Source organism: Myotis brandtii, unplaced genomic scaffold (genome assembly GCF_000412655.1).
Source record: "Myotis brandtii unplaced genomic scaffold, ASM41265v1 scaffold333, whole genome shotgun sequence".
NCBI classification, from domain to species: Eukaryota; Metazoa; Chordata; class Mammalia; order Chiroptera; family Vespertilionidae; genus Myotis; species Myotis brandtii.
Genome location: NW_005362842.1, coordinates 3,184,866 through 3,199,852, shown reverse-complemented (window position 1 = coordinate 3,199,852; position 14,987 = coordinate 3,184,866).

Sequence of the window (14,987 nt, the reverse complement as noted above, 5' to 3'; positions counted from 1 at the left end):
TTCCATCGGGCTCCCCAGGGTCTGGCTGCCCCACCCCGAGGATGGGGGCTCTCAGACCAGCCCTGCCAGGGTCTCCAGCCTGGGAACAGCGAGCTCCCCATCACTGGAAGTTTAAAGCAAAGGCCGAATGGCCACTTGGAGACCCCCAGGCAGGATAACTGCCTGGAGAAGACCTGAAATCGCTTTGAAGTGATTTCATTGGGCTAATGGGCTAAGCATCGCCTTGCGAATGATCACAGCGCCATCTGGTGGCAAAGTGGGAGATGGACCAGCTCATCCCAGAAGCCAAGTGCTTCTCACCGCAGGGGTATTTATTTATTTATTCACTTATTTATTTTAATTCAAGTATAGTTGGTACACAACATTAGTTTTGAGTGTACAATATAGGGACTCAGCATTTATATACCTTTAGACATTCTGGACATATTGATGGAAGTCCTAATTAATGCCAAGCACTTTGATGGGTTGTTTTCATATATTACATCACTTAATTCTAACAATACTCTCGAAAGTATCATTATCCTTTTTACAGATAAGGACACTGAGGTGTAGACACAAGGTCACACACAAGTGACTTGCCCAAGGGCACACAGCTAGCAAGTGACAGAGCCAGAACTTGAGCTCAGAAGCCACACAGCCTTCCCTCCTAATCGCTAAGCCTCAGGGGATCCGGTGAGAAAGAAAACAGACATGTGGGCCTTTCTCATAAGGTTTACATCCTAGGGCAGCCATGGGCAAACTACGGCATCCGGCCCGTTTGAAATGAATAAAACTAAAAAAAAAAAAAAGGCCGTACCCTTTTATGTAATGATGTTTACTTTGAATTTATATTAATTCACACAAACACTCCATCCATGCTTTTGTTCCGGCCCTCCAGTCCAGTTTAAGAACCCATTGTGGCCCTCGAGTCAAAAAGTTTGCCCACCCCTGGCCTAGGGGGAACGGAAACCACTGATTCATTCATTAGGTGCCCATTGTGCCCTAGATGCTGGGCTAGGGGCTGGAGACTCTGTGGTGAGCAAGGTGGCCAGGGTCCCTGTCCAAATGGACAATAATCAAATAATCACACAAATAAACATGCCACAGTGGCAAGACACAGGAAGGAAAGGAAGGGGTTCTGAGGCAGGAGATGAGGGTGCCTGGAAAGTGATGCACTGAGCTGAGATCTGAAAGACGACCGGGTCTCACCTGGGCAAATAGGCATTCATTATTAGCAAATGGAAACAGTATCTGATATAAATCCATAAATAATATACTGAATATGTGCTTTTGCAACTTGCTTCCTCACTCCACATTGTTCCTCAGGTCAACACCTAGAACCATTAGTTTTAACTAAGGAGACCGTCACACCACGGTCATCTCCCACACACACGTGACGGATTTATCCATGCCCCTGCTGACGACGCTTGGGTGGTTTCCAAATTTCCCCTCCCACAAGCAGTGCTACAGCCCACACCCTCCACGCATGTGCATCTCAAGGTGTACATATGTCCTAGTTCCCCTGGGGTACGTGCCCATAGTCTTTTAAATTTTTAACATCATTTTGGTGGGGGTGGGGAGAAATACGTTTCTATTTTTAAAAACGTATACAGAAACAAATTCGTGTACTAATTCATTTACCCTGACTGAAGCCAAGCTAAGGTTCTGAAACATATTTGCCAAAATGTCCCCCACGTTTCTGTGGATCTTGTTCTTTCTTCCCTTTTCTTTTATAATGTTTCCATCACAGACAACTTCTTAGGACACATACTTAAAGGGTTTTAAACGATGAGGGATTTTAAATCACGTGTTTCATAAATAGGACTACCTTTTGCAAGCCTGGTTTCAGAATTTCAGCTGAGTGCCCTGTGGCTGGTCCCCCACCCGGAGAAGTTGCACCATGTGACCAGCAGAAGTACAATCCCTAGCGATAGGTGGCACCTGGGAGGAGGGGCTTACATTCCTATTCAGGTGTTTTCATGTTGTCTAGTCTGTGAGGAACTAGTGAGAAAACCTGAGGTAGCCAGCACCATGCTTCCTGTTGATCCCCATCATGTGTGATGCCCCACACCTGGCTCCAGGTGCATGTGTAAACTCCATCCATAGTCCAGGTTACTAGAGGAAGACACCATTGGCACAGACACTGAGATCCAGGATGATCTGTGTCTGTGTGTGTGTGTGTGTGTGTGTGTGTGTGTGTGTGTGTGTCCGTCCAGTGAAGGGTGACTCCCCAGTTCTCAACTCCCTTTTCTGAAATTGTCTCTGATTTTCAGAACTATGGTGCAGCCTGGGAAACGCTAGGATAGTGAAAGGTGAAATGGACTCTACAGCCAGGCCTTACCACTTTCTCTACCAGGTGTATTCACTGGGCACCCTCCTTGGTCCACTCTCAGGCGCTGAGCTGAACTGAGCTGAACAGGAAGCCTCAAAAGACAGGGCATCTGATCCAGCAGCAATGCCAGAATGTGCCACCAGGGGGCAGAAGAGCAATGACTCTGGACCTGGTCACTCACTGGGTTGGGGGTCCACTAGGACTCAGAGCTACATCCAAACCCCTGTTTGCAGTTCCATGGCCTGTCTCAGCTTTTCGATTCCTTCTGGGTCCCCCTCCCCCAATCAGAAAGCCCCTCCAGCTAGATAAGGTCCTGCAGTCAGCTGAGGCACAGAGAGCCCATTGGTTCCATCACACAGGAGGCACAGGGTGGGGCTACCAGACAGCCCTGCAAAACCCAGGAGGCGACAGGAGGAGACTCAGTGTGCATCACAGAGAGGACTTCCAGAACCCAATAAAGCAGCCTGCTCCCGGTCCCAGCTTCTGTCCCTTCCCCTCTGTGGCCATAAGACTCTGAACACAGGTCAGCTCCATTCCCTAAAGCCATGGCCTGGGTTGGGCCCAGACCGACCTGGGAAGGTAGATGGAAGCCCAGAGGTCAGTGGTCTGTGGCCACATTCCAAGCACTTCCATCTTCTCTGCCCACCATTCCAGGCAGCCCTGGCCTCAGACCCCTACATCCCATGCATCAGCACAGGGGGTTCCCTGTGAAACCCCAGATATCTGGACCAGCAAAGATCCATCCCACAGCCCCAGGATGCTGTTTCTGGCATGGCTTCCAGCCCTTGGCAACCCCACTCCTTGGTCAGGGCAGACCAGCCTTTCTTGGAAGGTGGGCAAGAACCAACCATAACCTGGAGACACTGCCCAAAGCCTGAGGTCGAATCCTGAGGCCTGGCAGGTTCCCAGCTCCACATACAATCCCTACATCACACGCACGGCGGTTATATTTCTATGACCTGTGCATGTGAGACCTTTGAATGCCCTGCTACCCTCCTAACCTGTAAGCCCCATAAAAGAAGGGGCCATGTTCACCCCTAGAACCCTTGCATTGAGCACAGTGCCTGGCTCATAGTAGGTGCTCAGAAAATAACTGCAATAAGTAAAAGAATAAGTGGATCTTCCTAAAAGAGACTCCTAACACCTGCAAATTGTTTTGTACTTGACAAGGCACTTCTCATTTCATGCTCCCACCAACCCACAGAGCAGGTACTGTTATTACCCCCATGTTACACAGTGTAGTCATGACCTACCACTGCAGTAGCAAATTACCACAAACGTAGTGACTAAATCAACACACCTTTCTTATCTTACAGTTCCGGGGGTCAGAAGTCCAACAGAGGTCCCACGGCTAGACGAGGTGTCAGCGGGGCGGCATTCCTCCTGGAGGCTCTTGAGGAGACACCATTTCCTTGCCTTTCCCAGCTTGGCTTCCCGAAGTCCTTGGCTTGTGGCCCCTTCCTCCATCTTCAAAGCCGGCAATGACGCAGAGCTCTGACCGAAGCCAGGAAGGCTTCTCAGCTTTTAAGTATTTGTGGTTAGATTGGGCTCACCGAGATAATCCAGGATCGTCTCCCCATCTTGAGGTCTGTGACCTTAATCACATCTTCCAACATATTCACAGGTTCCAGGGATCAGGACATGGGCGTCTTTGGGGGTGGGGAACCCATAGGGCGCCTCTAGCAAATACAGATTCAAAAACAGAGGTGAATTCACTTGTCCGCCCCTCCCAGCTTGTGAGTGGTGAAGGGGGTTCGATTCAAACCCAGTCTCTCTGGCTGCAGAAACTGAGCTCCTTCTCCCCTTGTTGCCCTTTTATGTGAATACCCAGGGCTTCTGGACCCCTTTTCAGGAACCAGAAGGGCAGGACACACAAGCCCAGCCCCCTTAGGGAAAATAACTTTTATTTATTTATTAAAATTATCATTGTTTAAACATAAAGACACCTTTTTCAATTAGGGGAAGAAAGGATTTACCCACCTCATTCACTTGGGGAGTGAGGGGGGCGGGGGCGGGGGCGGGGTGGGGGTGGAGAGAGCGCTGAGCAGGAACCTCCCACCACTACACTTTTTATTGCTCCTCTGCAATTAAACAAATGGCCAGCAGATGGCGCAACAGGCTCACAGCCGGCTTCTCAGCCGCCTGGACAACAGCTGAGGGTGCGAGATGTGGAAGGGAATGGGTGGCAGGGTCGGTGGCAGGTGTCGAGGTCTTTCCCTTCTCTTCTCCAAAACCTGCTCTTGGAGGAAATGCCCAGAGGGGCCTAGTCGGGCAAAACAAGGGCATAAAGTCCAGAGGTTTCACCCGGCCTCAAGGCAGTTCGTTTGGGGCCCTACACCACCCCATGTCCCATCCGCTGAGCCGGGCACAAGGAGCAGAGGTCAAGCCTGCAGGAGTTGAATGAGAAGGTCAGGCTTGGCTGCAGGGCACCAGAAGGGAGGAGCAGCTAGTTTACAGGACGCTTAGGGTGGCCAAGCACCTTACACACTTCCACACACATTTAGTATTTCATCTCATCTTCCCTGTGGCCCAGAATAGGGCCTGGCATCAAAAGTAGGGTGAAAGAGGACAACTGCCAACGAGAGAGAGAGAGAGAGAGAGAGAGAGAGAGAGAGAGAGAGAGAGGAAAAAATAGTGGATTGGTTTGGCATGTAGTAGCAATGCATCATTTTTTAATCTCTCCCAATTCCCACATAAAAATAAACAGATAAATTTAGCAAAAGCCAAACCACAGACAAAATTAGGCAACATAGCAATGCCCATACCAAAATGAATGGGAGGGCACCTGCATGTTATTGGATGCCCTGGGGTGCCCCTCCCCCCCCCCCACCCCCACTCCCCGCAACCAGGCTGGCCTTTGAAGACCCACCCACTGACCAGCAGGGAGAAGCAAGGGTATGTCTGATAGACCTGAGAAGAGAACCCCAAAATAACCAGGAGGTATTCACTGCAGAACGTGGAGGGACAATTTGGTCAGAGCGACTGAAACCGGAGGGAGTCTTGCCCGGTGCCACCGCGGACTAGGTCAGTCCACAGGAAGGACTGAGGGGCGGAGCACTCCAGCCTGACCAACTCGACACCCACCTGTTCCGGCTCCCTTCCAGGCCCCGGGCCCCTGCTGAGGAGACACTGCTTGGAGCGGGATCAAAATGGAGGAGGATCAGTCCAGACAATCAAGAGGAAGGAAGGAGAAGATCCAGATCAAAGTGGCAGAAGGAGATGGAGCTGGAAACTCCGGCATGCAGGCCACCACGTTTGTGGAAACCACGGGAAAACAAGAAGAGAGGGAGCTCCTGAGGTTGGAAATGCCTTCCTGGACATCACCTCTGAGCTCAGTAAAACTAACTCCACGTAAAAATGAGCAACAGAGACATCTGAAGGACAAATCCCATAGAGAGTTAATTTAAACAAAAGGAGAACTGGGAGCAAAATAGCATGCCAACAAAGAGTAATAGGGTGCCAGCAAGACATTTATTCCAAGCAGATCAACACCAAAGCCTTTGACTTCAAAATGATCTAAAAGACGTTTTTTAATTGTGCGGGATGTGAAAGGACAACATAAATCAGAATTAGAAAACCTTATCAGTAAGGTGACAGAACTCAGAAAATAAATTAGAAATACCAAAAAAAAATCATTTTAGCAAGGAAGACTTAGATAGAAGGAACACCAGAGCAAACCAGCTGGGCCTTAAGATGCCATCTACTTGGTTTCTTGCTGAAGGTTGTGTGTGTAGTAAAATAGATTTCCTTATAACCAAAAGGTAGCAATGTACACCCCTAGCACTGAGACTGTGGTCATGAAATACCATTTCCCACTTTTCTTAAAAAAATAAATAAATAAAAGGCTTTCTTGAGGGAAAGGCTGATTCCAGGTCTAGAGCATAAAATGTACGAGATGAATCTGGTACATCTTGTCTAAAGAGAGCAGCTCTCAGAGACCACTAGGTTATATCAAAAGTGCTCACTGGTGTGGCACAATAAAATGGGACCATTTGAGCTTCAGAATAAACAATGCTTGTAATCGATTGTGGCCCATCAGATGTGTTTAAATCCGAGAGTTCATAACGATATTGAGAAGAAATGTAATGGTCTCCTTAAAAGGATGGTAAAGAACCAATTGATTTTCTTACAAACTAGTAAATAGAGGGAAAGCCTTTGGCGGGTGTCCTGCCTTTCCTATGTGAACCACACCACGGAGTGACAAAGTAGCTCGGGGGGGGGGGGATCTCCTCTTAAAAGTCTCTTTCCAATCGTTAGACGAAAAAAGGAAGGATGAGATTGGAAAGTTGCCACTTGCAACCCCCACTGAATTGATGGACTATTGGTAATTGATATTGACCATCAACTAAGACAGAAAGAGGGATCACCTGACATAAAGTGCCGCCCAATACAAGCCCACCGAGGATCTAGCCACAGGTGTGGACCCTGAGTCCGGTCAAGCCAGCTGCCAACTAGCAGAAAGCACAGAAGACAGAGGAACATGCTGAACTGCACCCTGAGGATGAAGTCAGCACAATCCCGACTGCGGGGAACTCTGCAGGCCCAGCAGCGGGGTCCTTCAACAAATAGCTTGTAAGGAAGTAAAGGGCAGAGGGGGACCTATTGATTCCAAGTGACTTTAGAGAGATATCTATTCTTTTTAATGGGCAAGTCTAAACCATAGTCGCTAGAGGTACACACTTACTAGTAGGTGATAAAACAAAGCATTGCAAGAAAATGACTACAAAGTCTGACCTGCTGGTCAACTACAGAGGCAATGAGAGGGCTCAGTGGGAAAGGGGCACCTGGAGGGAGTTGGGGAGATGTGCGCTTGGGAAGTTCTAGTTTATTCACTTTGGTAATGGTTACAAAGGTGTTTCTCTTAAGATAATTCATTAAAGCACCCATTTGTTTTGTGTGGGTTTTGCATCTGTTTACTTTATGATAAAGGTTTAAAACTACAAGACGGAAATGACTGAATGAACGAAGAGCCCCTAGCACCGTGGTCGGCAAACTGTGGCTCGCGAGCCACATGCGGCTCTTTGGCCCCTTGAGTGTGGCTCTTCCACAAAATACCACGTGCGGGTGTGCGTACAGTGCGATTGAAACTTAATGGCCCATGCGTCGGTTTTCGGCCTGGGCGAGTCTATTTTAAAGAAGTACTGTTGATATTTGGCTCTGTTGACTAATGAGTTTGCCGACCACTGCCCTAGCAGGTCTCTGTTTGTCTCTTCTGATGGATGACAAAGGGAACACTCCAAGAGAAAAGCAGTTCCCCCAAGGCCACACAGGTGCTGAGCTGCCCAGTTGAGCTTGAACCCAAGTGAGGTTCATCTGTTCTATCGACAGTTGCTGACACCTGCTGAATTGATTGCAGCCAGCTGAGTCAAAGCAGCCTGACTCCAGATCCACCTGCCCTGCCTGGGCCTGGGGGTGGGGCAGGTGTACGAGGTATTTCTTGGTCTTTGTACCAGCTGAGGACAGCCACAGCACACCGCAGGGCCCCTTGTGCAGGGCTCATGCAGTGCTCTCAGAAGCTGCGCCCACGCCCTGGCCTGGGACCCTGGACATGGCAACTCATTTGATGAAGTTTCACTTCTGTTTCTCAACACCTTCCAGATTGTGTCATCCTATGGAGAGGAGGAGGGTCTGGGAAAGGGTCCTGGTCTGAAGTTAAAAGGTCATTTGACTTCCCCCAGCCTTGCGACCCCTCCTGGGTGGGGCACCAATGAGTTGGGGCAAATGGGGAGAAGAGGACACTGTGCCCTCAGCTCTGCAGGCGGATTTCCTCCCTCATCTGCCTTGGTCTCTGGTATCCCCAGCATTTGGCACTCGGTCTCACAGAAAGCAGGAGCACAATACATGTCTGTTGAATGAATGAATGAATGAATGAATATGTACCACTTTTCTTTTCTCTTAAATCTTTATTGTTGAGAGTATTGTATTACAGATGTCCCCCTTTTTCCCCCCAAGGGCCCCCCTCCACCCAATTCCTGCCCCACCCCAGGCCTTCACCACCCTATTGTCTGTGTCCATAGGTAATGCATACTAGTATATCCATATATAAGATCTTTGGTTAATCTCTTCCCACCCCCACTCTCCTTCCCTCTAAGATTCATCAGTTTTCCATGTTTCCATGCCTTTGATTCTATTTTATTCATCAATTTATTTTTTTATTAGATTTCTTGTTTGTTTATTTTTATTTTTAGATTCAATTGTTGATTGATATGTATTTATTGCCTTTTTATTGTTCATATTTTTATCTTTTTTTCTTCTTCTTCTTAAAGAATACCCTTCAACAATTAATGTAATACTGGTTTGGTGGTGATGAACTCCTTTAGCTTTTACTTGTCTGTGAAGCTCTTTATCTGACCTTCAATTCTAAATGATAGCTTTGCTGGGTAGAGTAATCTTGGTTGTAGGTCCTTGCTATTCTCCCTTAGAGTATTTCTTGCCACTCCCTTCTGGGCTGCAAAGTTTCTGTTGAGAAATCAGCTGACAGTCGTATGGGCACTCCCTTGTAAGCAACTAACTGCTTTTCTCTTGCTGCTTTTAAGATTCTCTCTTTGTCTTTAGCCCTTGGCATTTTAATTATGATGTGTTTGTTGTGGGCCTCTTTGGGTTCCTCTTGTTTGTAACTCTCGGTGCTTCCTGGACTTGTAAGTCTATTTCTTTCAGCAGGTTGGGGAAGTTTTCTGTCATTATTTCTTCAAATAGATTTTCAATATCTTGCTCTCTATCTTCTCTTTCTGGCACCACATAATGTGAATGTTGGTATGTTTGAAGTTATCCCAGAGGCTTACACTATCTTCATATTTTTGGATTCTTTTTTCTTTTTGCTCTTCTGGTTGGGTGTCGTTGTTTTTTTTCTTCCTTGTATTTCCAAATTGTTGATTTGATTCTCAGAATCCTCTACTACTGGATACGGAGTTCAAAACAATGGTTATAAGGTTACTCAAGGATCTTAATGAGAGTTTCAAGGGACTTAATGAGAGCTTCAAGGGAATTAATGAGAGCATCAAGGGATTTAGGTAGACTTTCAAGGATCTTAGTGAGAAAGTCATGGAAAAGGACCAGTCAGAAATTAAGTATACACTGAAATAAAGAATAATTTACGGGGAGTCAACAGCAGAGTAGATGTACCACTTTTTATCTATTTCTCAGAATCCAATGATCAAAAAATACTTTTAAAATACATCATCTTTCACTCTAACATGGGAATTATACTAATGTCTACCCCTAAGTCATTGGGAAGATTGAATCACTTAATGAATGTAAAACCCTGAGACTATTGTCTGGCGCATACTAAACCCTCAGCAAGTTATTCCTGTAAACTGAGAGAAGTTTGTTCAAAGTTAGGACCCAGTGGATGTGGATTAGGGGTCAGTCTGGGGCCAGAGTCAGAGGTCAGACAACAGAGCGAGCTAGTTTAGTCTGGGATTAGGCTAGAGGACCAATTTGTGGCCAGCCTGCAGATTTTTACATTAACCATGTATTTGTTAATTGATCCCCACATTGTTCCAGAAAGACTCAAGGCAGCCTTTAGGAATACCAACTGCAGAAATCAGGAGTACGAGATGGAAGTGAATATGATCCCAACCTGGGCATTCATGCTGGCACCCTGAGGACCTTCAGCACAGAGCCCCCATCAGGTGATCAAATCCCAGGATCACCCCTCTGAAGTCCACGCTGACAGCCCAGGATCAAGCGGAGCCAGCCTCACAGCGTCCTGGTGAGAATTCCATGTCTAACCCACAAGAAGTGCTGGCACATAGTAAGTTCTCAATAAATGTTGGCTATTAGCATCAAAACACAGACTGAGGTGGACCAGAGGGCCTGCTTGGGACATGCAGTGAGTAGTAGGGACCGACTGGCACTTTCTCAACGGCCCGACCAGCACACCCTCTTCCCGTGAGCAGTCCCCATCCCTGAGTCAAAACCAGGGGAAGTGGGTGTTCAGTGTGATGCTCAAGCCCAGTTTAGTAAAAACAATTCCCTCCTGGTGAATCCTCCAGGGTTAAATGCTACCAAATACCCGTTCAAATAAGGGTTACGAAGAATAAGAAGCTAAGCGACCCAAGTCATCCTGAGTTTGGGAGATGTATAAATGTTTGCCTCTGTGCTTCCTGCAGGTCGACAGCTGGATCCAGAGACTTGATCAGAGTTGGATTCAATTCCTTTGGCTGGCTTCTCAGTGAGCTCACGGAAGCAGTAGGCACCAATGAGCATGAACTGTCAATACCTACACACGGAAATATGGATAAATTTCATCAGCACAATGTTGAGCAAAAGAAACCAGGTAGCAAAAAGTATACACTGCTGATGCGAAATATATAGAAGCCGACAAAACTAACATACACGGCTAGAAGTCAGGATAGCAGTTAACCTTGGAGGTCATGACTCTAAGGCAGTTGGCGAGGGCTCTTGGGATGCTGGAAATGAGTGCTGATGACTTGAATGTGTTCAGTTTGTGAAAATTCTTGTGATATCAGCACTTTTCTTAGTGTATTTTTTTTTTAAGTTTTAAAAACTGGTATCAGGTCATTATAACACAAAATTTAAATTAGGGGTGCTGTTTGAGGAGACAGGACCCCAGTCTATTACCAGAGTTGGAGCTTATTCTAGGGCTGGAATCTGGGCTCAGTCAGGATAGAGGTCCATGTGGGCCCAGGGTCCCAGCTCATCCTGGCATAAGGGCTCAGTTGCAGCTTGACCACTGTCATTTCAGGGTCTGACCACTTGATGTCTCCACTGGACAAATTGCTAAGTGAGGAACGGGCTGGATAGAGCTGATGGCCCTGCACTGAGAGAGGTTGGAGCTCACAGCTCAGGGAAAGACTGGGAAACATCAGAGAGTGAATCCAAGTGGAATAGAGCTGGCCCATCTGGGATTCGAGTCCAAGCCCGTGGAACAGTGGGCAGCAGAGGGGACCACAGAAGCAAGGCCAGTTCAGAACCCCCCAGCTTTATCCCCTATCTCAGTCAGCATTATTTCATTCATTCATTCATTCTTTCATTCATTCACTGTTTAATGAGCCCCTGCTCTGGGCCAGGCATTGAGGATTCAAGGAGGGCAAACAGGCCAGAGTCCCTGTCTTCACGGAGCTCATGTCATACCCACACCTTCTCCCTTTTCTCTAAGCCCACCTCTCAGCTTAGCATCCACAGCACCCTCCCAGCCCAGAAGAACCTCCAACATTAGAATCCACCTCCTGCTGTGGCTGATGTTGCTCAGTGGTTAGAGCTTTGGCCCATGCACCAAAGGGTCACAGTTTTGATTCCCTGTCAAGGGCACATACCTGGGTTGCAGGTTGATCCTAAGCCCCAGTCAGGATGCATTTGGGAGGCAGCCAATCGATGTGTCTCTCACATTGATGTCTCTCTCTCTCTCTCTCTCTCCCTCTCTCTCCCCCCCCCCCCCCCCCCCCCGCCCTGCTTCATCCCTCCTTTCCATTCTCTCTAAAAATTAATGAAAAAATACCCTCAGTCAGGATTAACAAAAATAACAATAGAGAATCTACCTCCCAACCTCAGTGGGACCCCTTTTCCTGTTATCTGTCTTTCCTGCTAGGATGGGTGTCCAAAGGGCAGGGGCCTCATCTGTCTTCTAGGTGTTCTCAGGGTCTGGCCCAAAGTCGATGACCAATAAATATTTGTTAAGTGGAAGTGGGATAGTGGTGAGGTGATCACATCATCCCTGCAGAATCAAGGAAAATAAGGCAGGGGGGCTGCCTCTGGGTCGGGGCACCAGGCTCCCCAGACCTGGCACTGCTGGAGGAGGCCTCTGACAGGGCTCTTGGAGGGGTGGGTGTGGGTGGGCACCCCTGAGTAGGACTGAGAGCTGGAAGTTTCAGGGGCAAGGGCTGCTGGAGAATGAGCTGTCAGCCCAGCTCACCGACCCTGGGGCAGATCCACTTCCCCTTTTTCAAAAGTAAACACAGTGGGGGAGGGTCGGGCAGGCTTCCGTACAACAGACCTAGGGACCTGGCGACAGGAACAGGAAATATGAGGCAGCAGAGATTAAGTAGGAACCAGCTAAAGTGGACATACAGAAGGCCAACAGATACATGGAAAAATGCACAACCATCACTAATCACCAGAGAGATGCAAATTAAAGCAACAATGAGGTGTCACCTCACACCTGCCTGAATGGCTACCATCAATAAATCAGCAAACAACATGTACTGGCGAGGATGTGGAGAAAAGGGAACCCTAGGACACTGCTGGTGAGAATGCAGACTATTGCAGCCACTGTGAAAAACTGTGTGGCGTTTCCTCAAAAAATTAAAAATGGAACTGCCTTGCCTGGCCGGTGTGGCTCAGTGGTTGAGCATCATGGTTCAATTCCTGATCAAGGCACATGCCTGGGCTGCAGGCTCCATCCCCAGTGGGAGGTGGGCAGGAGGCAGATGATCAATGACTCTCATCATAGATGTTTTTTTTCTCTCTGTCTCCCTTACTCTCTGAAATTAGTTTTTTAAAAATATTTTTTTTAAATGTGGAACTGCTTTTTGACCCAGCAATCCCACTTCTGTGAATATATCCTAAAAATCCTGAAACACCAATCAGAAAAAATATGTGAACCCCTATGTTCATAGCAGCGTTATTTACAATAGCTGAGATCTGGAAACAGCCCAAGTGCCCATCAGTAGATGAGTGAACAAAAAAGCTGTGATAATTTACACAATGGAATACTACTTGGGCCATAAAAAAGAAGGAACTCCTACCCTTTGCGACAGCATAGATGGACCTGGAGATTATTATGCTCAGTGAAATAAGCCAGTCAGAGAAAGACAAATATCATATGATCTCACTTAAATGTGGAATTTAATAAACCGATGAATAAAATAGAGCCAGAGGCCTGGATACATGGAACCGGCTGACAGCTGTCAGAGGGGATGGGATAGGGAGGACTGGATAAAAGAAGGTGAAGAGATTAGCCAAAGAACGTATATGTATAACCCATAGACACAGGCAACAGTGTGGTGCTGGCCAGAGGGAAGCGGGGGCGAGGGCTGGGTGGAGGTGGGCAAAGCGGGGGAAATAGGGAATACCTGTAATAGTGTCAACAATAAAAATAAAATAAAGTAAACACAGTGGGGGAGGGATGGGGCAGGCTTCCCCATCACATGACAGGCCCAGAGACTTGGCGACAGGAACAGGAAAGATGAGGCAACAGAGATTAGGTAGGAACCAGCTGGGGGTGCCCTGCCTGCCTTCACCGTTAGGCAGCCTACCAGCAACCTGGCAGATAATGGTTGGGGCCTGCGAGGACCCTGGGAAACAGAGCTGGGCATGACTTTGGGGAAACAGGCTAGAGAGGAGGGGATGGAGAGCAGGTACCCTTGGAAGAGGGAGAGGGACTAGGAGCCTGAGACAGACTTGGATGGCCATGTGGATGCAGGTACACCCTGACCACTGGGACTTTCTGCAGTGAGGACAATGTTCTACAGCTAGGTTTTCCGATCTGATAGCCACTAGCCACACAGGCCAGCAGCTACCAAACTGGACAGCACAGCCTGGACTCATGGGTAAGATGAGCAAAGCCGCATCCTCCTCCTTCCATTCTCTCACACCCTCCCCTTCTTCGTGTAGCTCAAGCTATCAGTCAAAAAATTCGTTGTAATGGGTGTGAATTTCACAGGCCATAAACTCATGTGAAATAAATGTATAAAATATTGAATTTTTCTATAATTGAGTGTAATGCCTATCTCAAGTGCCCATCCTGCCTACTGGCAAAGATTTACCCTAAATAAATTCATGTTAAAGGCAGTTGTGGACCCAGCCAGTGTGGCTCAGTGGTTGAGCATAGATCAGGGGTGGGCAAACTTTTTGACTCGAGGGCCACAATGGGTTCTTAAACTGGACCGGAGGGCCGGAACAAAAGCATGGATGGAGTGTTTGTGTGAACTAATATAAATTCAAAGTAAACATCATTACATAAAAGGGTACGGTCTTTTTTTTTTTTTTAGTTTTATTCATTTCAAACGGGCCGGATCTGGCCCGTGGGCCGTAGTTTGCCCACGGCTGGCATAGACCCATGAACCAGGTCACGGTTTGATTCCTGGCCGGGGTATAGGCCTGGGTTGTGGGCTCGATCCCCAGTGTGGGGCGTGCAGGAGGCAGCCAATCAGTGATTCTCTCTCATCATTGATGTTTCTATCTCTCTCTCTCTCCCTCTCCCTTCCTCTCTGAAATCAATAAAAATATATTTTAAAATATTTAAAAACTTTTTTTAAAAAATGATTACTAATGGGAGAGGAAGAGACTAGAATGGAAAGAACAGGTACAAAAGCTAGATTCATCTGAATACACTTTATTTTGAAGATTTGGCTAGGAATGGTATAATAAATTCTAATTATTACATTCTAATAATTATTAAAGAAAATGTAATATTAAATAAAATAATCCCTAAAACTTGATAGCAAAACGAAACCGATGTATCAAACTATGAATTAAGTTGATAGTGTACCCACTCAGAGAATTTTTTCAAATGACATTAGACACAGTAAATTGATTATACATTCCCATCAGGATATACTCAAAGGACAAAAGGAACTGAAAATAAAACCCACAGGTTTTTAATCTTAAAATATTCTTGGTAATCCTATTATTAGCAAAAATTGTTATTTTATGCATTATAGGATAAAGCAAATAAATCTAATTTTTAATTGAATTTATTGGGGGGGGGTGATAC